The sequence below is a fragment of the Ambystoma mexicanum genome, unplaced genomic scaffold, assembly GCF_040938575.1.
Source record: "Ambystoma mexicanum isolate Mex_15411 unplaced genomic scaffold, UKY_AmexF1_1 Mex_scaf1, whole genome shotgun sequence".
Classification (NCBI taxonomy): domain Eukaryota; kingdom Metazoa; phylum Chordata; class Amphibia; order Caudata; family Ambystomatidae; genus Ambystoma; species Ambystoma mexicanum.
Window position 1 is genome coordinate 2,837,229 of NW_027182324.1, and position 22,775 is coordinate 2,860,003.

General features: G+C 40.9%; 20 non-coding genes across 20 annotated transcripts; 17 read left to right on the forward strand and 3 right to left on the reverse strand.

Annotated features, from left to right (window-relative positions):
- Window positions 1–957: 957 nt before the first annotated feature.
- TRNAT-AGU (transfer RNA threonine (anticodon AGU)) lies at window positions 958–1,031 on the forward strand. Its single transcript has one exon. It is a non-coding gene; the product is annotated as a tRNA-Thr (tRNA).
- A 1,078-nt stretch (window positions 1,032–2,109) lies between these two features.
- Window positions 2,110–2,182, reverse strand: TRNAK-UUU (transfer RNA lysine (anticodon UUU)). The gene has a single exon. It is a non-coding gene; the product is annotated as a tRNA-Lys (tRNA).
- Window positions 2,183–2,639: 457 nt separating this feature from the next.
- TRNAT-AGU (transfer RNA threonine (anticodon AGU)) lies at window positions 2,640–2,713 on the forward strand. The gene has a single exon. It is a non-coding gene; the product is annotated as a tRNA-Thr (tRNA).
- Window positions 2,714–3,480: 767 nt separating this feature from the next.
- Window positions 3,481–3,554, forward strand: TRNAT-AGU (transfer RNA threonine (anticodon AGU)). The gene has a single exon. It is a non-coding gene; the product is annotated as a tRNA-Thr (tRNA).
- Window positions 3,555–5,160: 1,606 nt separating this feature from the next.
- TRNAT-AGU (transfer RNA threonine (anticodon AGU)) lies at window positions 5,161–5,234 on the forward strand. The gene has a single exon. It is a non-coding gene; the product is annotated as a tRNA-Thr (tRNA).
- Window positions 5,235–6,844: 1,610 nt separating this feature from the next.
- Window positions 6,845–6,918, forward strand: TRNAT-AGU (transfer RNA threonine (anticodon AGU)). The gene has a single exon. It is a non-coding gene; the product is annotated as a tRNA-Thr (tRNA).
- Window positions 6,919–7,996: 1,078 nt separating this feature from the next.
- On the reverse strand, window positions 7,997–8,069 carry TRNAK-UUU (transfer RNA lysine (anticodon UUU)). Its single transcript has one exon. It is a non-coding gene; the product is annotated as a tRNA-Lys (tRNA).
- A 457-nt stretch (window positions 8,070–8,526) lies between these two features.
- On the forward strand, window positions 8,527–8,600 carry TRNAT-AGU (transfer RNA threonine (anticodon AGU)). The gene has a single exon. It is a non-coding gene; the product is annotated as a tRNA-Thr (tRNA).
- A 767-nt stretch (window positions 8,601–9,367) lies between these two features.
- On the forward strand, window positions 9,368–9,441 carry TRNAT-AGU (transfer RNA threonine (anticodon AGU)). The gene has a single exon. It is a non-coding gene; the product is annotated as a tRNA-Thr (tRNA).
- Window positions 9,442–11,045: 1,604 nt separating this feature from the next.
- TRNAT-AGU (transfer RNA threonine (anticodon AGU)) lies at window positions 11,046–11,119 on the forward strand. The gene has a single exon. It is a non-coding gene; the product is annotated as a tRNA-Thr (tRNA).
- A 1,608-nt stretch (window positions 11,120–12,727) lies between these two features.
- Window positions 12,728–12,801, forward strand: TRNAT-AGU (transfer RNA threonine (anticodon AGU)). The gene has a single exon. It is a non-coding gene; the product is annotated as a tRNA-Thr (tRNA).
- Window positions 12,802–13,569: 768 nt separating this feature from the next.
- Window positions 13,570–13,643, forward strand: TRNAT-AGU (transfer RNA threonine (anticodon AGU)). Its single transcript has one exon. It is a non-coding gene; the product is annotated as a tRNA-Thr (tRNA).
- A 1,607-nt stretch (window positions 13,644–15,250) lies between these two features.
- TRNAT-AGU (transfer RNA threonine (anticodon AGU)) lies at window positions 15,251–15,324 on the forward strand. The gene has a single exon. It is a non-coding gene; the product is annotated as a tRNA-Thr (tRNA).
- Window positions 15,325–16,932: 1,608 nt separating this feature from the next.
- TRNAT-AGU (transfer RNA threonine (anticodon AGU)) lies at window positions 16,933–17,006 on the forward strand. The gene has a single exon. It is a non-coding gene; the product is annotated as a tRNA-Thr (tRNA).
- Window positions 17,007–17,774: 768 nt separating this feature from the next.
- Window positions 17,775–17,848, forward strand: TRNAT-AGU (transfer RNA threonine (anticodon AGU)). The gene has a single exon. It is a non-coding gene; the product is annotated as a tRNA-Thr (tRNA).
- Window positions 17,849–18,926: 1,078 nt separating this feature from the next.
- Window positions 18,927–18,999, reverse strand: TRNAK-UUU (transfer RNA lysine (anticodon UUU)). The gene has a single exon. It is a non-coding gene; the product is annotated as a tRNA-Lys (tRNA).
- A 457-nt stretch (window positions 19,000–19,456) lies between these two features.
- TRNAT-AGU (transfer RNA threonine (anticodon AGU)) lies at window positions 19,457–19,530 on the forward strand. The gene has a single exon. It is a non-coding gene; the product is annotated as a tRNA-Thr (tRNA).
- Window positions 19,531–20,297: 767 nt separating this feature from the next.
- On the forward strand, window positions 20,298–20,371 carry TRNAT-AGU (transfer RNA threonine (anticodon AGU)). The gene has a single exon. It is a non-coding gene; the product is annotated as a tRNA-Thr (tRNA).
- Window positions 20,372–21,138: 767 nt separating this feature from the next.
- TRNAT-AGU (transfer RNA threonine (anticodon AGU)) lies at window positions 21,139–21,212 on the forward strand. Its single transcript has one exon. It is a non-coding gene; the product is annotated as a tRNA-Thr (tRNA).
- Window positions 21,213–21,979: 767 nt separating this feature from the next.
- TRNAT-AGU (transfer RNA threonine (anticodon AGU)) lies at window positions 21,980–22,053 on the forward strand. The gene has a single exon. It is a non-coding gene; the product is annotated as a tRNA-Thr (tRNA).
- Window positions 22,054–22,775: the final 722 nt, after the last annotated feature.

The following is a 22,775-nucleotide window of genomic DNA, read 5'->3' on the forward strand; positions in this document are numbered from 1 at the left end:
AGTCAATTGGAAAACATTTTGAAAAGTTATATTGCAACAGAAGCCCAGCCTTAAAAAAGTGGATTTCACTTCTGATTGATTACATGAGGAAGGAAAGGAGACCAGATGCAAAAAAGGTGCTGTGGCTTAGTTGGTTAAAGCGCCTGTCTAGTAAACAGGAGATCCTGAGTTTGAATCTCAGCAGCGCCTGTCTGCTTTTTTTTCGACCAATCTGTCTCCCCAATATTAAAACTTTGTACAAAGATTGCTATTTCATGCTATTTAGAAGCACAGTCAGGCTTGAAATGTTGGCAAAGCATCCAAGAACTCTGGACTCCACTACCTTAGAGTCAGATTGCCCAAGGTTGCGATGCCATCAGAAACAGCACATATTAGAATGAGCAATTCATATTTCCTGCTTAATTTTTTGTAAAAGAAGCAAAGGTACGCCTGAACAGGGACTTGAACCCTGGACCCTCAGATTAAAAGTCTGATGCTCTAACGACTGATCTATCCAGGCACAGGGATCACTGCCCATTTGAAACTTGATTTTCACTCTACAGCACCTCCATACATGGCTACCTCACTGGTCAATAAAGGAAATGAATTACTAGTGCATTACACACATTTTGACACTGGAGACATAACTTTTTTCAGTCATTCCGTATCCAGATATAGAGATTTGCAGCATCTAGGACTTTAATGTTCACCCACTTACGGATTTGAATGATTTGCCACATTCATGAGTGCAAAATTGCTCCCCAGTAAAGGCGAACATGTGCTCCTCAATACACACACTGGGCAATGCAGTCCACTCTAAATCAACGATTAATGACATGCTCGTTTTGTGCAATGGAGTTTCAGTCAATTGGAAAACATTTTGTAAAGTTATATCGCAACAGAAGCCCAGCCTTAAAAAAAGTGGATTTCACTTCTAAATGATTACATGAGGAAGGAAAGGAGATCAGATGCAAAAGAGGTGCTGTGGCTTAGTTGGTTAAAGCGCCTGTCTAGTAAACAGGAGATCCTGAGTTCGAATCTCAGCAGCGCCTGTCTGCTTTTTTTTCGACCAATCTGTCTCCCCAATATTAAAACTTTGTACAAAGATTGTTATTTCATGCTATTTAGAAGCACAGTCAGGCTTGAAATGTTGGCAAAGCATCCAAGAATTCTGGACTCCACTACCTTAGAGTCATATTGCCCAAGGTTGCGATGCCATCAGAAATAGCACATATTAGAATGAGCAATTCATATTTCCTGCTAAATTTTTTGTAAAAGAAGCAAAGATACGCCTGAACAGGGACTTGAACCCTGGACCCTCAGATTAAAAGTCTGATGCTCTACCGACTGAGCTATCCAGGCACAGGGATCACTGCCCATTTGAAACTTGATTTTCACTCTACAGCACCTCCATACATGGCTACCTCACTGGTCAATAAAGGAAATGAATTACTAGTGCATTACACACATTTTGACACTGGAGACATAACTTTTTTCAGTCATTCCATATCCAGATATAGAGATTTGCAGCATCTAGGACTTTAATGTTCACCCACTTACGGATTTGAATGTTTTGCCACATTCATGAGTGCAAACTTGCTCCCCAGTAAAGACGAACATGTACTCCTCAATGCACACACTGGGCAATGCAGTCCACTCTAAATCGACGATTAATGACATGCTCGTTTTGTGCAATGGAGTTTCAGTCAATTGGAAAACATTTTGAAAAGTTATATTGCAACAGAAGCCCAGCCTTAAAAAAGTGGATTTCACTTCTGATTGATTACATGAGGAAGGAAAGGAGACCAGATGCAAAAAAGGTGCTGTGGCTCAGTTGGTTAAAGCGCCTGTCTAGTAAACAGGAGATCCTGAGTTCGAATCTCAGCAGCGCCTGTCTGCTTTTTTTTCGACCAATCTGTCTCCCCAATATTAAAACTTTGTACAAAGATTGCTATTTCATGCTATTTAGAAGCACAGTCAGGCTTGAAATGTTGGCAAAGCATCCAAGAACTCTGGACTCCACTACCTTAGAGTCATATTGCCCAAGGTTGCGATGCCATCAGAAACAGCACATATTAGAATGAGCAATTCATATTTCCTGCTTAATTTTTTGTAAAAGAAGCAAAGGTATGCCTGAACAGGGACTTGAACCCTGGACCCTCAGATTAAAAGTCTGATGCTCTACCAACTGAGCTATCCAGGCACAGGGATCACTGCCCATTTGAAACTTGATTTTCACTCTACAGCACCTCCATACATGGCTACCTCACTGGTCAATAAAGGAAATGAATTACTAGTGCATTACACACATTTTGACACTGGAGACATAACTTTTTTCAGTCATTCCGTATCCAGATATAGAGATTTGCAGCATCTAGGACTTTAATGTTCACCCACTTACGGATTTGAATGTTTTGCCACATTCATGAGTGCAAACTTGCTCCCCAGTAAAGACGAACATGTGCTCCTCAATGCACACACTGGGCAATGCAGTCCACTCTAAATCGACGATTAATGACATGCTCGTTTTGTGCAATGGAGTTTCAGTCAATTGGAAAACATTTTGAAAAGTTATATTGCAACAGAAGCCCAGCCTTAAAAAAGTGGATTTCACTTCTAAATGATTACATGAGGAAGGAAAGGAGACCAGATGCAAAAAAGGTGCTGTGGCTTAGTTGGTTAAAGCGCCTGTCTAGTAAACAGGAGATCCTGAGTTCGAATCTCAGCAGCGCCTGTCTGCTTTTTTTTCGACCAATCTGTCTCCCCAATATTAAAACTTTGTACAAAGATTGCTGTTTCATGCTATTTAGAAGCACAGTCAGGCTTGAAATGTTGGCAAAGCATCCAAGAACTCTGGACTCCACTACCTTAGAGTCATATTGCCCAAGGTTGCGATGCCATCAGAAATAGCACATATTAGAATGAGCAATTCATATTTCCTGCTTAATTTTTTGTAAAAGAAGCAAAGGTACGCCTGAACAGGGACTTGAACCCTGGACCCTCAGATTAAAAGTCTGATGCTCTACCGACTGAGCTATCCAGGCACAAGGATCACTGCCCATTTGAAACTTGATTTTCACTCTACAGCACCTCCATACATGGCTACCTCACTGGTCAATAAAGGAAATGAATTACTAGTGCATTACACACATTTTGACACTGGAGACATAACTTTTTTCAGTCATTCCGTATCCAGATATAGAGATTTGCAGCATCTAGGACTTTAATGTTCACCCACTTACGGATTTGAATGTTTTGCCACATTCATGAGTGCAAACTTGCTCCCCAGTAAAGACGAACATGTGCTCCTCAATGCACACACTGGGCAATGCAGTCCACTCTAAATCGACGATTAATGACATGCTCGTTTTGTGCAATGGAGTTTCAGTCAATTGGAAAACATTTTGAAAAGTTATATTGCAACAGAAGCCCAGCCTTAAAAAAGTGGATTTCACTTCTAAATGATTACATGAGGAAGGAAAGGAAACCAGATGCAAAAAAGGTGCTGTGGCTTAGTTGGTTAAAGCGCCTGTCTAGTAAACAGGAGATCCTGAGTTCGAATCTCAGCAGCGCCTGTCTGCTTTTTTTTCGACCAATCTGTCTCCCCAATATTAAAACTTTGTACAAAGATTGCTATTTCATGCTATTTAGAAGCACAGTCAGGCTTGAAATGTTGGCAAAGCATCCAAGAACTCTGGACTCCACTACCTTAGAATCATATTGCCCAAGGTTGCGATGCCATCAGAAATAGCACATATTAGAATGAGCAATTCATATTTCCTGCTTAATTTTTTGTAAAAGAAGCAAAGGTACGCCTGAACAGGGACTTGAACCCTGGACCCTCAGATTAAAAGTCTGATGCTCTACCGACTGAGCTATCCAGGCACAAGGATCACTGCCCATTTGAAACTTGATTTTCACTCTACAGCACCTCCATACATGGCTACTTCACTGGTCAATAAAGGAAATGAATTACTAGTGCATTACACACATTTTGACACTGGAGACATAACTTTTTTCAGTCATTCCGTATCCAGATATAGAGATTTGCAGCATCTAGGACTTTAATGTTCACCCACTTACGGATTTGAATGTTTTTCCACATTCATGAGTGCAAAATTGCTCCCCAGTAAAGGCGAACATGTGCTCCTCAATACACACACTGGGCAATGCAGTCCACTCTAAATCAACGATTAATGACATGCTCGTTTTGTGCAATGGAGTTTCAGTCAATTGGAAAACATTTTGTAAAGTTATATTGCAACAGAAGCCCAGCCTTAAAAAAAGTGGATTTCACTTCTAAATGATTACATGAGGAAGGACAGGAGATCAGATGCAAAAAAGGTGCTGTGGCTTAGTTGGTTAAAGCCCTGTCTAGTAAACAGGAGATCCTGAGTTCGAATCTCAGCAGCGCCTGTCTGCTTTTTTTCGACCAATCTGTCTCCCAAATATTAAAACTTTGTACAAAGATTGCTATTTCATGCTATTTAGAAGCACAGTCAGGCTTGATATGTTGGCAAAGCATCCAAGAACTCTGGACTCCACTACCTTAGAGTCATATTGCCCAAGGTTGCGATGCCATCAGAAATAGCACATATTAGAATGAGCAATTCATATTTCCTGCTTAATTTTTTGTAAAAGAAGCAAAGGTACGCCTGAACAGGGACTTGAACCCTGGACCCTCAGATTAAAAGTCTGATGCCCTACCGACTGAGCTATCCAGGCAGATGGATCACTGCCATTTGAAACTTGATTTTCACTCTACAGCACCTCCATACATGGCTACCTCACTGGTCAATAAAGGAAATGAATTACTAGTGCATTACACACATTTTGACACTGGAGACATAACTTTTTTCAGTCATTCCGTATCCAGATATAGAGATTTGCAGCATCTAGGACTTTAATGTTCACCCACTTACGGATTTGAATGTTTTGCCACATTCATGAGTGCAAACTTGCTCCCCAGTAAAGACGAACATGTGCTCCTCAATGCACACACTGGGCAATGCAGTCCACTCTAAATCGACGATTAATGACATGCTCGTTTTGTGCAATGGAGTTTCAGTCAATTGGAAAACATTTTGAAAAGTTATATTGCAACAGAAGCCCAGCCTTAAAAAAGTGGATTTCACTTCTAAATGATTACATGAGGAAGGAAAGGAGACCAGATGCAAAAAGGGTGCTGTGGCTTAGTTGGTTAAAGCGCCTGTCTAGTAAACAGGAGATCCTGAGTTCGAATCTCAGCAGCGCCTGTCTGCTTTTTTTTTCGACCAATCTGTCTCCCCAATATTAAAACTTTGTACAAAGATTGCTATTTCATGCTATTTAGAAGCACAGTGAGGCTTGAAATGTTGGCAAAGCATCCAAGAACTCTGGACTCCACTACCTTAGAGTCATATTGCCCAAGGTTGCGATGCCATCAGAAATAGCACATATTAGAATGAGCAATTCATATTTCCTGCTTAATTTTTTGTAAAAGAAGCAAAGGTACGCCTGAACAGGGACTTGAACCCTGGACCCTCAGATTAAAAGTCTGATGTTCTACCGACTGAGCTATCCAGGCACAGGGATCACTGCCCATTTGAAACTTGATTTTCACTCTACAGCACCTCCATACATGGCTACCTCACTGGTCAATAAAGGAAATGAATTACTAGTGCATTACACACATTTTGACACTGGAGACATAACTTTTTTCAGTCATTCCGTATCCAGATATAAAGATTTGCAGCATCTAGGACTTTAATGTTCACCCACTTACGGATTTGAATGTTTTGCCACATTCATGAGTGCAAACTTGCTCCCCAGTAAAGACGAACATGTGCTCCTCAATGCACACACTGGGCAATGCAGTCCACTCTAAATCGACGATTAATGACATGCTCGTTTTGTGCAATGGAGTTTCAGTCAATTGGAAAACATTTTGAAAAGTTATATTGCAACAGAAGCCCAGCCTTAAAAAAGTGGATTTCACTTCTGATTGATTACATGAGGAAGGAAAGGAGACCAGATGCAAAAAAGGTGCTGTGGCTTAGTTGGTTAAAGCGCCTGTCTAGTAAACAGGAGATCCTGAGTTTGAATCTCAGCAGCGCCTGTCTGCTTTTTTTTCGACCAATCTGTCTCCCCAATATTAAAACTTTGTACAAAGATTGCTATTTCATGCTATTTAGAAGCACAGTCAGGCTTGAAATGTTGGCAAAGCATCCAAGAACTCTGGACTCCACTACCTTAGAGTCAGATTGCCCAAGGTTGCGATGCCATCAGAAACAGCACATATTAGAATGAGCAATTCATATTTCCTGCTTAATTTTTTGTAAAAGAAGCAAAGGTACGCCTGAACAGGGACTTGAACCCTGGACCCTCAGATTAAAAGTCTGATGCTCTAACGACTGATCCATCCAGGCACAGGGATCACTGCCCATTTGAAACTTGATTTTCACTCTACAGCACCTCCATACATGGCTACCTCACTGGTCAATAAAGGAAATGAATTACTAGTGCATTACACACATTTTGACACTGGAGACATAACTTTTTTCAGTCATTCCGTATCCAGATATAGAGATTTGCAGCATCTAGGACTTTAATGTTCACCCACTTACGGATTTGAATGATTTGCCACATTCATGAGTGCAAAATTGCTCCCCAGTAAAGGCGAACATGTGCTCCTCAATACACACACTGGGCAATGCAGTCCACTCTAAATCAACGATTAATGACATGCTCGTTTTGTGCAATGGAGTTTCAGTCAATTGGAAAACATTTTGTAAAGTTATATCGCAACAGAAGCCCAGCCTTAAAAAAAGTGGATTTCACTTCTAAATGATTACATGAGGAAGGAAAGGAGATCAGATGCAAAAGAGGTGCTGTGGCTTAGTTGGTTAAAGCGCCTGTCTAGTAAACAGGAGATCCTGAGTTCGAATCTCAGCAGCGCCTGTCTGCTTTTTTTTCGACCAATCTGTCTCCCCAATATTAAAACTTTGTACAAAGATTGTTATTTCATGCTATTTAGAAGCACAGTCAGGCTTGAAATGTTGGCAAAGCATCCAAGAATTCTGGACTCCACTACCTTAGAGTCATATTGCCCAAGGTTGCGATGCCATCAGAAATAGCACATATTAGAATGAGCAATTCATATTTCCTGCTAAATTTTTTGTAAAAGAAGCAAAGATACGCCTGAACAGGGACTTGAACCCTGGACCCTCAGATTAAAAGTCTGATGCTCTACCGACTGAGCTATCCAGGCACAGGGATCACTGCCCATTTGAAACTTGATTTTCACTCTACAGCACCTCCATACATGGCTACCTCACTGGTCAATAAAGGAAATGAATTACTAGTGCATTACACACATTTTGACACTGGAGACATAACTTTTTTCAGTCATTCCATATCCAGATATAGAGATTTGCAGCATCTAGGACTTTAATGTTCACCCACTTACGGATTTGAATGTTTTGCCACATTCATGAGTGCAAACTTGCTCCCCAGTAAAGACGAACATGTACTCCTCAATGCACACACTGGGCAATGCAGTCCACTCTAAATCGACGATTAATGACATGCTCGTTTTGTGCAATGGAGTTTCAGTCAATTGGAAAACATTTTGAAAAGTTATATTGCAACAGAAGCCCAGCCTTAAAAAAGTGGATTTCACTTCTGATTGATTACATGAGGAAGGAAAGGAGACCAGATGCAAAAAAGGTGCTGTGGCTCAGTTGGTTAAAGCGCCTGTCTAGTAAACAGGAGATCCTGAGTTCGAATCTCAGCAGCGCCTGTCTGCTTTTTTTTCGACCAATCTGTCTCCCCAATATTAAAACTTTGTACAAAGATTGCTATTTCATGCTATTTAGAAGCACAGTCAGGCTTGAAATGTTGGCAAAGCATCCAAGAACTCTGGACTCCACTACCTTAGAGTCATATTGCCCAAGGTTGCGATGCCATCAGAAACAGCACATATTAGAATGAGCAATTCATATTTCCTGCTTAATTTTTTGTAAAAGAAGCAAAGGTATGCCTGAACAGGGACTTGAACCCTGGACCCTCAGATTAAAAGTCTGATGCTCTACCAACTGAGCTATCCAGGCAGAGGGATCACTGCCCATTTGAAACTTGATTTTCACTCTACAGCACCTCCATACATGGCTACCTCACTGGTCAATAAAGGAAATGAATTACTAGTGCATTACACACATTTTGACACTGGAGACATAACTTTTTTCAGTCATTCCGTATCCAGATATAGAGATTTGCAGCATCTAGGACTTTAATGTTCACCCACTTACGGATTTGAATGTTTTGCCACATTCATGAGTGCAAACTTGCTCCCCAGTAAAGACGAACATGTGCTCCTCAATGCACACACTGGGCAATGCAGTCCACTCTAAATCGACGATTAATGACATGCTCGTTTTGTGCAATGGAGTTTCAGTCAATTGGAAAACATTTTGAAAAGTTATATTGCAACAGAAGCCCAGCCTTAAAAAAGTGGATTTCACTTCTAAATGATTACATGAGGAAGGAAAGGAGACCAGATGCAAAAAAGGTGCTGTGGCTTAGTTGGTTAAAGCGCCTGTCTAGTAAACAGGAGATCCTGAGTTCGAATCTCAGCAGCGCCTGTCTGCTTTTTTTTCGACCAATCTGTCTCCCCAATATTAAAACTTTGTACAAAGATTGCTGTTTCATGCTATTTAGAAGCACAGTCAGGCTTGAAATGTTGGCAAAGCATCCAAGAACTCTGGACTCCACTACCTTAGAGTCATATTGCCCAAGGTTGCGATGCCATCAGAAATAGCACATATTAGAATGAGCAATTCATATTTCCTGCTTAATTTTTTGTAAAAGAAGCAAAGGTACGCCTGAACAGGGACTTGAACCCTGGACCCTCAGATTAAAAGTCTGATGCTCTACCGACTGAGCTATCCAGGCACAAGGATCACTGCCCATTTGAAACTTGATTTTCACTCTACAGCACCTCCATACATGGCTACCTCACTGGTCAATAAAGGAAATGAATTACTAGTGCATTACACACATTTTGACACTGGAGACATAACTTTTTTCAGTCATTCCGTATCCAGATATAGAGATTTGCAGCATCTAGGACTTTAATGTTCACCCACTTACGGATTTGAATGTTTTGCCACATTCATGAGTGCAAACTTGCTCCCCAGTAAAGACGAACATGTGCTCCTCAATGCACACACTGGGCAATGCAGTCCACTCTAAATCGACGATTAATGACATGCTCGTTTTGTGCAATGGAGTTTCAGTCAATTGGAAAACATTTTGAAAAGTTATATTGCAACAGAAGCCCAGCCTTAAAAAAGTGGATTTCACTTCTAAATGATTACATGAGGAAGGAAAGGAAACCAGATGCAAAAAAGGTGCTGTGGCTTAGTTGGTTAAAGCGCCTGTCTAGTAAACAGGAGATCCTGAGTTCGAATCTCAGCAGCGCCTGTCTGCTTTTTTTTCGACCAATCTGTCTCCCCAATATTAAAACTTTGTACAAAGATTGCTATTTCATGCTATTTAGAAGCACAGTCAGGCTTGAAATGTTGGCAAAGCATCCAAGAACTCTGGACTCCACTACCTTAGAATCATATTGCCCAAGGTTGCGATGCCATCAGAAATAGCACATATTAGAATGAGCAATTCATATTTCCTGCTTAATTTTTTGTAAAAGAAGCAAAGGTACGCCTGAACAGGGACTTGAACCCTGGACCCTCAGATTAAAAGTCTGATGCTCTACCGACTGAGCTATCCAGGCACAAGGATCACTGCCCATTTGAAACTTGATTTTCACTCTACAGCACCTCCATACATGGCTACTTCACTGGTCAATAAAGGAAATGAATTACTAGTGCATTACACACATTTTGACACTGGAGACATAACTTTTTTCAGTCATTCCGTATCCAGATATAGAGATTTGCAGCATCTAGGACTTTAATGTTCACCCACTTACGGATTTGAATGTTTTTCCACATTCATGAGTGCAAAATTGCTCCCCAGTAAAGGCGAACATGTGCTCCTCAATACACACACTGGGCAATGCAGTCCACTCTAAATCAACGATTAATGACATGCTCGTTTTGTGCAATGGAGTTTCAGTCAATTGGAAAACATTTTGTAAAGTTATATTGCAACAGAAGCCCAGCCTTAAAAAAAGTGGATTTCACTTCTAAATGATTACATGAGGAAGGACAGGAGATCAGATGCAAAAGAGGTGCTGTGGCTTAGTTGGTTAAAGCGCCTGTCTAGTAAACTGGAGATCCTGAGTTCGAACCTCAGCAGCGCCTGTCTGCTTTTTTTTCGACCAATCTGTCTCCCCAATATTAAAACTTTGTACAAAGATTGTTATTTCATGCTATTTAGAAGCACAGTCAGGCTTGAAATGTTGGCAAAGCATCCAAGAATTCTGGACTCCACTACCTTAGAGTCATATTGCCCAAGGTTGCGATGCCATCAGAAATAGCACATATTAGAATGAGCAATTCATATTTCCTGCTAAATTTTTTGTAAAAGAAGCAAAGATACGCCTGAACAGGGACTTGAACCCTGGACCCTCAGATTAAAAGTCTGATGCTGTACCAGCTATCCAGGCACAGGGATCACTGCCCATTTGAAACTTGATTTTCACTCTACAGCACCTCCATACATGGCTACCTCACTGGTCAATAAAGGAAATGAATTACTAGTGCATTACACACATTTTGACACTGGAGACATAACTTTTTTCAGTCATTCCGTATCCAGATATAGAGATTTGCAGCATCTAGGACTTTAATGTTCACCCACTTACGGATTTGAATGTTTTGCCACATTCATGAGTGCAAACTTGCTCCCCAGTAAAGACGAACATGTGCTCCTCAATGCACACACTGGGCAATGCAGTCCACTCTAAATCGACGATTAATGACATGCTCGTTTTGTGCAATGGAGTTTCAGTCAATTGGAAAACATTTTGAAAAGTTATATTGCAACAGAAGCCCAGCCTTAAAAAAGTGGATTTCACTTCTAAATGATTACATGAGGAAGGAAAGGAGACCAGATGCAAAAAAGGTGCTGTGGCTTAGTTGGTTAAAGCGCCTGTCTAGTAAACAGGAGATCCTGAGTTCGAATCTCAGCAGCGCCTGTCTGCTTTTTTTTCGACCAATCTGTCTCCCCAATATTAAAACTTTGTACAAAGATTGCTGTTTCATGCTATTTAGAAGCACAGTCAGGCTTGAAATGTTGGCAAAGCATCCAAGAACTCTGGACTCCACTACCTTAGAGTCATATTGCCCAAGGTTGCGATGCCATCAGAAATAGCACATATTAGAATGAGCAATTCATATTTCCTGCTTAATTTTTTGTAAAAGAAGCAAAGGTACGCCTGAACAGGGACTTGAACCCTGGACCCTCAGATTAAAAGTCTGATGCTCTACCGACTGAGCTATCCAGACACAAGGATCACTGCCCATTTGAAACTTGATTTTCACTCTACAGCACCTCCATACATGGCTACCTCACTGGTCATTAAAGGAAATGAATTACTAGTGCATTACACACATTTTGACACTGGAGACATAACTTTTTTCAGTCATTCCGTATCCAGATATAGAGATTTGCAGCATCTAGGACTTTAATGTTCACCCACTTACGGATTTGAATGTTTTGCCACATTCATGAGTGCAAACTTGCTCCCCAGTAAAGACGAACATGTGCTCCTCAATGCACACACTGGGCAATGCAGTCCACTCTAAATCGACGATTAATGACATGCTCGTTTTGTGCAATGGAGTTTCAGTCAATTGGAAAACATTTTGAAAAGTTATATTGCAACAGAAGCCCAGCCTTAAAAAAGTGGATTTCACTTCTAAATGATTACATGAGGAAGGAAAGGAGACCAGATGCAAAAAAGGTGCTGTGGCTTAGTTGGTTAAAGCGCCTGTCTAGTAAACAGGAGATCCTGAGTTTGAATCTCAGCAGCGCCTGTCTGCTTTTTTTTCGACCAATCTGTCTCCCCAATATTAAAACTTTGTACAAAGATTGCTGTTTCATGCTATTTAGAAGCACAGTCAGGCTTGAAATGTTGGCAAAGCATCCAAGAACTCTGGACTCCACTACCTTAGAGTCATATTGCCCAAGGTTGCAATGCCATCAGAAATAGCACATATTAGAATGAGCAATTCATATTTCCTGCTTAATTTTTTGTAAAAGAAGCAAAGGTACGCCTGAACAGGGACTTGAACCCTGGACCCTCAGATTAAAAGTCTGATGCTCTACCGACTGAGCTATCCAGGCACAAGGATCACTGCCCATTTGAAACTTGATTTTCACTCTACAGCACCTCCATACATGGCCACCTCACTGGTCAATAAAGGAAATGAATTACTAGTGCATTACACACATTTTGACACTGGAGACATAACTTTTTTCAGTCATTCCGTATCCAGATATAGAGATTTGCAGCATCTAGGACTTTAATGTTCACCCACTTACGGATTTGAATGTTTTGCCACATTCATGAGTGCAAACTTGCTCCCCAGTAAAGACGAACATGTGCTCCTCAATGCACACACTGGGCAATGCAGTCCACTCTAAATCGACGATTAATGACATGCTCGTTTTGTGCAATGGAGTTTCAGTCAATTGGAAAACATTTTGAAAAGTTATATTGCAACAGAAGCCCAGCCTTAAAAAAGTGGATTTCACTTCTAAATGATTACATGAGGAAGGAAAGGAGACCAGATGCAAAAAAGGTGCTGTGGCTTAGTTGGTTAAAGCGCCTGTCTAGTAAACAGGAGATCCTGAGTTCGAATCTCAGCAGCGCCTGTCTGCTTTTTTTTTGACCAATCTGTCTCCCCAATATTAAAACTTTGTACAAAGATTGCTATTTCATGCTATTTAGAAGCACAGTCAGGCTTGAAATGTTGGCAAAGCATCCAAGAACTCTGGACTCCACTACCTTAGAATCATATTGCCCAAGGTTGCGATGCCATCAGAAATAGCACATATTAGAATGAGCAATTCATATTTCCTGCTTAATTTTTTGTAAAAGAAGCAAAGGTACGCCTGAACAGGGACTTGAACCCTGGACCCTCAGATTAAAAGTCTGATGCTCTACCGACTGAGCTATCCAGGCACAAGGATCACTGCCCATTTGAAACTTGATTTTCACTCTACAGCACCTCCATACATGGCTACCTCACTGGTCAATAAAGGAAATGAATTACTAGTGCATTACACACATTTTGACACTGGAGACATAACTTTTTTCAGTCATTCCGTATCCAGATATAGAGATTTGCAGCATCTAGGACTTTAATGTTCACCCACTTACGGATTTGAATGTTTTGCCACATTCATGAGTGCAAACTTGCTCCCCAGTAAAGACGAACATGTGCTCCTCAATGCACACACTGGGCAATGCAGTCCACTCTAAATCGACGATTAATGACATGCTCGTTTTGTGCAATGGAGTTTCAGTCAATTGGAAAACATTTTGTAAAGTTATATTGCAACAGAAGCCCAGCCTTAAAAAAAGTGGATTTCACTTCTAAATGATTACATGAGGAAGGACAGGAGATCAGATGCAAAAGAGGTGCTGTGGCTTAGTTGGTTAAAGCGCCTGTCTAGTAAACAGGAGATCCTGAGTTCGAATCTCAGCAGCGCCTGTCTGCTTTTTTTTCGACCAATCTGTCTCCCCAATATTAAAACTTTGTACAAAGATTGTTATTTCATGCTATTTAGAAGCACAGTCAGGCTTGAAACGTTGGCAAAGCATCCAAGAATTCTGGACTCCACTACCTTAGAGTCATATTGCCCAAGGTTGCGATGCCATCAGAAATAGCACATATTAGAATGAGCAATTCATATTTCCTGCTAAATTTTTTGTAAAAGAAGCAAAGATACGCCTGAACAGGGACTTGAACCCTGGACCCTCAGATTAAAAGTCTGATGCTCTACCGACTGAGCTATCCAGGCACAGGGATCACTGCCCATTTGAAACTTGATTTTCACTCTACAGCACCTCCATACATGGCTACCTCACTGGTCAATAAAGGAAATGAATTACTAGTGCATTACACACATTTTGACACTGGAGACATAACTTTTTTCAGTCATTCCGTATCCAGATATAGAGATTTGCAGCATCTAGGACTTTAATGTTCACCCACTTACGGATTTGAATGTTTTGCCACATTAATGAGTGCAAACTTGCTCCCCAGTAAAGACGAACATGTGCTCCTCAATGCACACACTGGGCAATGCAGTCCACTCTAAATCGACGATTAATGACATGCTCGTTTTGTGCAATGGAGTTTCAGTCAATTGGAAAACATTTTGAAAAGTTATATTGCAACAGAAGCCCAGCCTTAAAAAAGTGGATTTCACTTCTAAATGATTACATGAGGAAGGAAAGGAGACCAGATGCAAAAAAGGTGCTGTGGCTTAGTTGGTTAAAGTGCCTGTCTAGTAAACAGGAGATCCTGAGTTCGAATCTCAGCAGCGCCTGTCTGCTTTTTTTCGACCAATCTGTCTCCCCAATATTAAAACTTTGTACAAAGATTGCTATTTCATGCTATTTAGAAGCACAGTCAGGCTTGATATGTTGGCAAAGCATCCAAGAACTCTGGACTCCACTACCTTAGAGTCATATTGCCCAAGGTTGCGATGCCATCAGAAATAGCACATATTAGAATGAGCAATTCATATTTCCTGCTTAATTTTTTGTAAAAGAAGCAAAGGTACGCCTGAACAGGGACTTGAACCCTGGACCCTCAGATTAAAAGTCTGATGCTCTACCGACTGAGCTATCCAGGCAGATGGATCACTGCCATTTGAAACTTGATTTTCACTCTACAGCACCTCCATACATGGCTACCTCACTGGTCAATAAAGGAAATGAATTACTAGTGCATTACACACATTTTGACACTGGAGACATAACTTTTTTCAGTCATTCCGTATCCAGATATAGAGATTTGCAGCATCTAGGACTTTAATGTTCACCCACTTACGGATTTGAATGTTTTGCCACATTCATGAGTGCAAACTTGCTCCCCAGTAAAGACGAACATGTGCTCCTCAATGCACACACTGGGCAATGCAGTCCACTCTAAATCGACGATTAATGACATGCTCGTTTTGTGCAATGGAGTTTCAGTCAATTGGAAAACATTTTGTAAAGTTATATTGCAACAGAAGCCCAGCCTTAAAAAAAGTGGATTTCACTTCTAAATGATTACATGAGGAAGGACAGGAGATCAGATGCAAAAGAGGTGCTGTGGCTTAGTTGGTTAAAGCGCCTGTCTAGTAAACAGGAGATCCTGAGTTCGAATCTCAGCAGCGCCTGTCTGCTTTTTTTTCGACCAATCTGTCTCCCCAATATTAAAACTTTGTACAAAGATTGTTACTTCATGCTATTTAGAAGCACAGTCAGGCTTGAAACGTTGGCAAAGCATCCAAGAATTCTGGACTCCACTACCTTAGAGTCATATTGCCCAAGGTTGCGATGCCATCAGAAATAGCACATATTAGAATGAGCAATTCATATTTCCTGCTTAATTTTTTGTAAAAGAAGCAAAGGTACGCCTGAACAGGGACTTGAACCCTGGACCCTCAGATTAAAAGTCTGATGCTCTACCGACTGAGCTATCCAGGCACAGGGATCACTGCCCATTTGAAACTTGATTTTCACTCTACAGCACCTCCATACATGGCTACCTCACTGGTCAATAAAGGAAATGAATTACTAGTGCATTACACACATTTTGACACTGGAGACATAACTTTTTTCAGTCATTCCGTATCCAGATATAGAGATTTGCAGCATCTAGGACTTTAATGTTCACCCACTTACGGATTTGAATGTTTTGCCACATTCATGAGTGCAAACTTGCTCCCCAGTAAAGACGAACATGTGCTCCTCAATGCACACACTGGGCAATGCAGTCCACTCTAAATCGACGATTAATGACATGCTCGTTTTGTGCAATGGAGTTTCAGTCAATTGGATAACATTTTGAAAAGTTATATTGCAACAGAAGCCCAGCCTTAAAAAAGTGGATTTCACTTCTGATTGATTACATGAGGAAGGAAAGGAGACCAGATGCAAAAAAGGTGCTGTGGCTTAGTTGGTTAAAGCGCCTGTCTAGTAAACAGGAGATCCTGAGTTTGAATCTCAGCAGCGCCTGTCTGCTTTTTTTTCGACCAATCTGTCTCCCCAATATTAAAACTTTGTACAAAGATTGCTATTTCATGCTATTTAGAAGCACAGTCAGGCTTGAAATGTTGGCAAAGCATCCAAGAACTCTGGACTCCACTACCTTAGAGTCATATTGCCCAAGGTTGCGATGCCATCAGAAACAGCACATATTAGAATGAGCAATTCATATTTCCTGCTTAATTTTTTGTAAAAGAAGCAAAGGTACGCCTGAACAGGGACTTGAACCCTGGACCCTCAGATTAAAAGTCTGATGCTCTACCGACTGAGTTATCCAGGCACAGGGATCACTGCCCATTTGAAACTTGATTTTCACTCTACAGCACCTCCATACATGGCTACCTCACTGGTCAATAAAGGAAATGAATTACTAGTGCATTACACACATTTTGACACTGGAGACATAACTTTTTTCAGTCATTCCGTATCCAGATATAGAGATTTGCAGCATCTAGGACTTTAATGTTCACCCACTTACGGATTTGAATGTTTTGCCACATTCATGAGTGCAAACTTGCTCCCCAGTAAAGGCGAACATGTGCTCCTCAATACACACACTGGGCAATGCAGTCCACTCTAAATCGACGATTAATGACATGCTCGTTTTGTGCAATGGAGTTTCAGTCAATTGGAAAACATTTTGAAAAGTTATATTGCAACAGAAGCCCAGCCTTAAAAAAGTGGATTTCACTTCTAAATGATTACATGAGGAAGGAAAGGAGACCAGATGCAAAAAAGGTGCTGTGGCTTAGTTGGTTAAAGCGCCTGTCTAGTAAACAGGAGATCCTGAGTTCGAATCTCAGCAGCGCCTGTCTGCTTTTTTTTCGACCAATCTGTCTCCCCAATATTAAAACTTTGTACAAAGATTGCTGTTTCATGCTATTTAGAAGCACAGTCAGGCTTGAAATGTTGGCAAAGCATCCAAGAACTCTGGACTCCACTACCTTAGAGTCATATTGCCCAAGGTTGCGATGCCATCAGAAATAGCACATATTAGAATGAGCAATTCATATTTCCTGCTTAATTTTTTGTAAAAGAAGCAAAGGTACGCCTGAACAGGGACTTGAACCCTGGACCCTCAGATTAAAAGTCTGATGCTCTACCGACTGAGCTATCCAGGCACAAGGATCACTGCCCATTTGAAACTTGATTTTCACTCTACAGCACCTCCATACATGGCTACCTCACTGGTCAATAAAGGAAATGAATTACTAGTGCATTACACACATTTTGACACTGGAGACATAACTTTTTTCAGTCATTCCGTATCCAGATATAGAGATTTGCAGCATCTAGGACTTTAATGTTCACCCACTTACGGATTTGAATGTTTTGCCACATTCATGAGTGCAAACTTGCTCCCCAGTAAAGACGAACATGTGCTCCTCAATGCACACACTGGGCAATGCAGTCCACTCTAAATCGACGATTAATGACATGCTCGTTTTGTGCAATGGAGTTTCAGTCAATTGGAAAACATTTTGTAAAGTTATATTGCAACAGAAGCCCAGCCTTAAAAAAAGTGGATTTCACTTCTAAATGATTACATGAGGAAGGACAGGAGATCAGATGCAAAAGAGGTGCTGTGGCTTAGTTGGTTAAAGCGCCTGTCTAGTAAACAGGAGATCCTGAGTTCGAATCTCAGCAGCGCCTGTCTGCTTTTTTTTCGACCAATCTGTCTCCCCAATATTAAAACTTTGTACAAAGATTGCTGTTTCATGCTATTTAGAAGCACAGTCAGGCTTGAAATGTTGGCAAAGCATCCAAGAACTCTGGACTCCACTACCTTAGAGTCATATTGCCCAAGGTTGCGATGCCATCAGAAATAGCACATATTAGAATGAGCAATTCATATTTCCTGCTAAATTTTTTGTAAAAGAAGCAAAGATACGCCTGAACAGGGACTTGAACCCTGGACCCTCAGATTAAAAGTCTGATGCTCTACCGACTGAGCTATCCAGGCACAGGGATCACTGCCCATTTGAAACTTGATTTTCACTCTACAGCACCTCCATACATGGCTACCTCACTGGTCAATAAAGGAAATGAATTACTAGTGCATTACACACATTTTGACACTGGAGACATAACTTTTTTCAGTCATTCCGTATCCAGATATAGAGATTTGCAGCATCTAGGACTTTAATGTTCACCCACTTACGGATTTGAATGATTTGCCACATTCATGAGTGCAAACTTGCTCCCCAGTAAAGACGAACATGTGCTCCTCAATGCACACACTGGGCAATGCAGTCCACTCTAAATCGACGATTAATGACATGCTCGTTTTGTGCAATGGAGTTTCAGTCAATTGGAAAACATTTTGAAAAGTTATATTGCAACAGAAGCCCAGCCTTAAAAAAGTGGATTTCACTTCTAAATGATTACATGAGGAAGGAAAGGAGACCAGATGCAAAAAAGGTGCTGTGGCTTAGTTGGTTAAAGTGCCTGTCTAGTAAACAGGAGATCCTGAGTTCGAATCTCAGCAGCGCCTGTCTGCTTTTTTTTCGACCAATCTGTCTCCCCAATATTAAAACTTTGTACAAAGATTGCTGTTTCATGCTATTTAGAAGCACAGTCATGCTTGAAATGTTGGCAAAGCATCCAAGAACTCTGGACTCCACTACCTTAGAGTCATATTGCCCAAGGTTGCGATGCCATCAGAAATAGCACATATTAGAATGAGCAATTCATATTTCCTGCTTAATTTTTTGTAAAAGAAGCAAAGGTATGCCTGAACAGGGACTTGAACCCTGGACCCTCAGATTAAAAGTCTGATGCTCTACCGACTGAGCTATCCAGGCACAGGGATCACTGCCCATTTGAAACTTGATTTTCACTCTACAGCACCTCCATACATGGCTACCTCACTGGTCAATAAAGGAAATGAATTACTAGTGCATTACACACATTTTGACACTGGAGACATAACTTTTTTCAGTCATTCCGTATCCAGATATAGAGATTTGCAACATCTAGGACTTTAATGTTCACCCACTTACGGATTTGAATGTTTTGCCACATTCATGAGTGCAAACTTGCTCCCCAGTAAAGACGAACATATGCTCCTCAATGCACACACTGGGCAATGCAGTCCACTCTAAATCGACGATTAATGACATGCTCGTTTTGTGCAATGGAGTTTCAGTCAATTGGAAAACATTTTGAAAAGTTATATTGCAACAGAAGCCCAGCCTTAAAAAAGTGGATTTCACTTCTAAATGATTACATGAGGAAGGAAAGGAGACCAGATGCAAAAAAGGTGCTGTGGCTTAGTTGGTTAAAGCGCCTGTCTAGTAAACAGGAGATCCTGAGTTCGAATCTCAGCAGCGCCTGTCTGCTTTTTTTTCGACCAATCTGTCTCCCCAATATTAAAACTTTATACAAAGATTGCTGTTTCATGCTATTTAGAAGCACAGTCAGGCTTGAAATGTTGGCAAAGCATCCAAGAACTCTGGACTCCACTACCTTAGAGTCATATTGCCCAAGGTTGCGATGCCATCAGAAATAGCACATATTAGAATGAGCAATTCATATTTCCTGCTTAATTTTTTGTAAAAGAAGCAAAGGTACGCCTGAACAGGGACTTGAACCCTGGACCCTCAGATTAAAAGTCTGATGCTCTACCGACTGAGCTATCCAGGCACAAGGATCACTGCCCATTTGAAACTTGATTTTCACTCTACAGCACCTCCATACATGGCTACCTCACTGGTCAATAAAGGAAATGAATTACTAGTGCATTACACACATTTTGACACTGGAGACATAAATTTTTTCAGTCATTCCGTATCCAGATATAGAGATTTGCAGCATCTAGGACTTTAATGTTCACCCACTTACGGATTTGTATGTTTTGCCACATTCATGAGTGCAAACTTGCTCCCCAGTAAAGACGAACATATGCTCCTCAATGCACACACTGGGCAATGCAGTCCACTCTAAATCGACGATTAATGACATGCTCGTTTTGTGCAATGGAGTTTCAGTCAATTGGAAAACATTTTGAAAAGTTATATTGCAACAGAAGCCCAGCCTTAAAAAAGTGGATTTCACTTCTAAATGATTACATGAGGAAGGAAAGGAGACCAGATGCAAAAAAGGTGCTGTGGCTTAGTTGGTTAAAGCGCCTGTCTAGTAAACAGGAGATCCTGAGTTCGAATCTCAGCAGCGCCTGTCTGCTTTTTTTTCGACCAATCTGTCTCCCCAATATTAAAACTTTATACAAAGATTGCTGTTTCATGCTATTTAGAAGCACAGTCAGGCTTGAAATGTTGGCAAAGCATCCAAGAACTCTGGACTCCACTACCTTAGAGTCATATTGCCCAAGGTTGCGATGCCATCAGAAATAGCACATATTAGAATGAGCAATTCATATTTCCTGCTTAATTTTTTGTAAAAGAAGCAAAGGTACGCCTGAACAGGGACTTGAACCCTGGACCCTCAGATTAAAAGTCTGATGCTCTACCGACTGAGCTATCCAGGCACAAGGATCACTGCCCATTTGAAACTTGATTTTCACTCTACAGCACCTCCATACATGGCTACCTCACTGGTCAATAAAGGAAATGAATTACTAGTGCATTACACACATTTTGACACTGGAGACATAACTTTTTTCAGTCATTCCGTATCCAGATATAGAGATTTGCAGCATCTAGGACTTTAATGTTCACCCACTTACGGATTTGAATGTTTTGCCACATTCATGAGTGCAAACTTGCTCCCCAGTAAAGACGAACATGTGCTCCTCAATGCACACACTGGGCAATGCAGTCCACTCTAAATCGACGATTAATGACATGCTCGTTTTGTGCAATGGAGTTTCAGTCAATTGGAAAACATTTTGAAAAGTTATATTGCAACAGAAGCCCAGCCTTAAAAAAGTGGATTTCACTTCTAAATGATTACATGAGGAAGGAAAGGAGACCAGATGCAAAAAAGGTGCTGTGGCTTAGTTGGTTAAAGCGCCTGTCTAGTAAACAGGAGATCCTGAGTTCGAATCTCAGCAGCGCCTGTCTGCTTTTTTTTCGACCAATCTGTCTCCCCAATATTAAAACTTTGTACAAAGATTGCTATTTCATGCTATTTAGAAGCACAGTCAGGCTTGAAATGTTGGCAAAGCCTCCAAGAACTCTGGACTCCACTACCTTAGAGTCATATTGCCCAAGGTTGCGATGCCATCAGAAATAGCACATATTAGAATGAGCAATTCATATTTCCTGCTAAATTTTTTGTAAAAGAAGCAAAGATACGCCTGAACAGGGACTTGAACCCTGGACCCTCAGATTAAAAGTCTGATGCTCTACCGACTGAGCTATCCAGGCACAGGGATCACTGCCCATTTGAAACTTGATTTTCACTCTACAGCACCTCCATACATGGCTACCTCACTGGTCAATAAAGGAAATGAATTACTAGTGCATTACACACATTTTGACACTGGAGACATAACTTTTTTCAGTCATTCCGTATCCAGATATAGAGATTTGCAGCATCTAGGACTTTAATGTTCACCCACTTACGGATTTGAATGTTTTGCCACATTCATGAGTGCAAACTTGCTCCCCAGTAAAGACGAACATGTGCTCCTCAATGCACACACTGGGCAATGCAGTCCACTCTAAATCGACGATTAATGACATGCTCGTTTTGTGCAATGGAGTTTCAGTCAATTGGAAAACATTTTGAAAAGTTATATTGCAACAGAAGCCCAGCCTTAAAAAAGTGGATTTCACTTCTAAATGATTACATGAGGAAGGAAAGGAGACCAGATGCAAAAAAGGTGCTGTGGCTTAGTTGGTTAAAGCGCCTGTCTAGTAAACAGGAGATCCTGAGTTCGAATCTCAGCAGCGCCTGTCTGCTTTTTTTTCGACCAATCTGTCTCCCCAATATTAAAACTTTGTACAAAGATTGCTGTTTCATGCTATTTAGAAGCACAGTCAGGCTTGAAATGTTGGCAAAGCATCCAAGAACTCTGGACTCCACTACCTTAGAGTCATATTGCCCAAGGTTGCGATGCCATCAGAAATAGCACATATTAGAATGAGCAATTCATATTTCCTGCTTAATTTTTTGTAAAAGAAGCAAAGGTACGCCTGAACAGGGACTTGAACCCTGGACCCTCAGATTAAAAGTCTGATGCTCTACCGACTGAGCTATCCAGGCACAAGGATCACTGCCCATTTGAAACTTGATTTTCACTCTACAGCACCTCCATACATGGCTACCTCACTGGTCAATAAAGGAAATGAATTACTAGTGCATTACACACATTTTGACACTGGAGACATAACTTTTTTCAGTCATTCCGTATCCAGATATAGAGATTTGCAGCATCTAGGACTTTAATGTTCACCCACTTACGGATTTGAATGTTTTGCCACATTCATGAGTGCAAACTTGCTCCCCAGTAAAGACGAACATGTGCTCCTCAATGCACACACTGGGCAATGCAGTCCACTCTAAATCGACGATTAATGACATGCTCGTTTTGTGCAATGGAGTTTCAGTCAATTGGAAAACATTTTGAAAAGTTATATTGCAACAGAAGCCCAGCCTTAAAAAAGTGGATTTCACT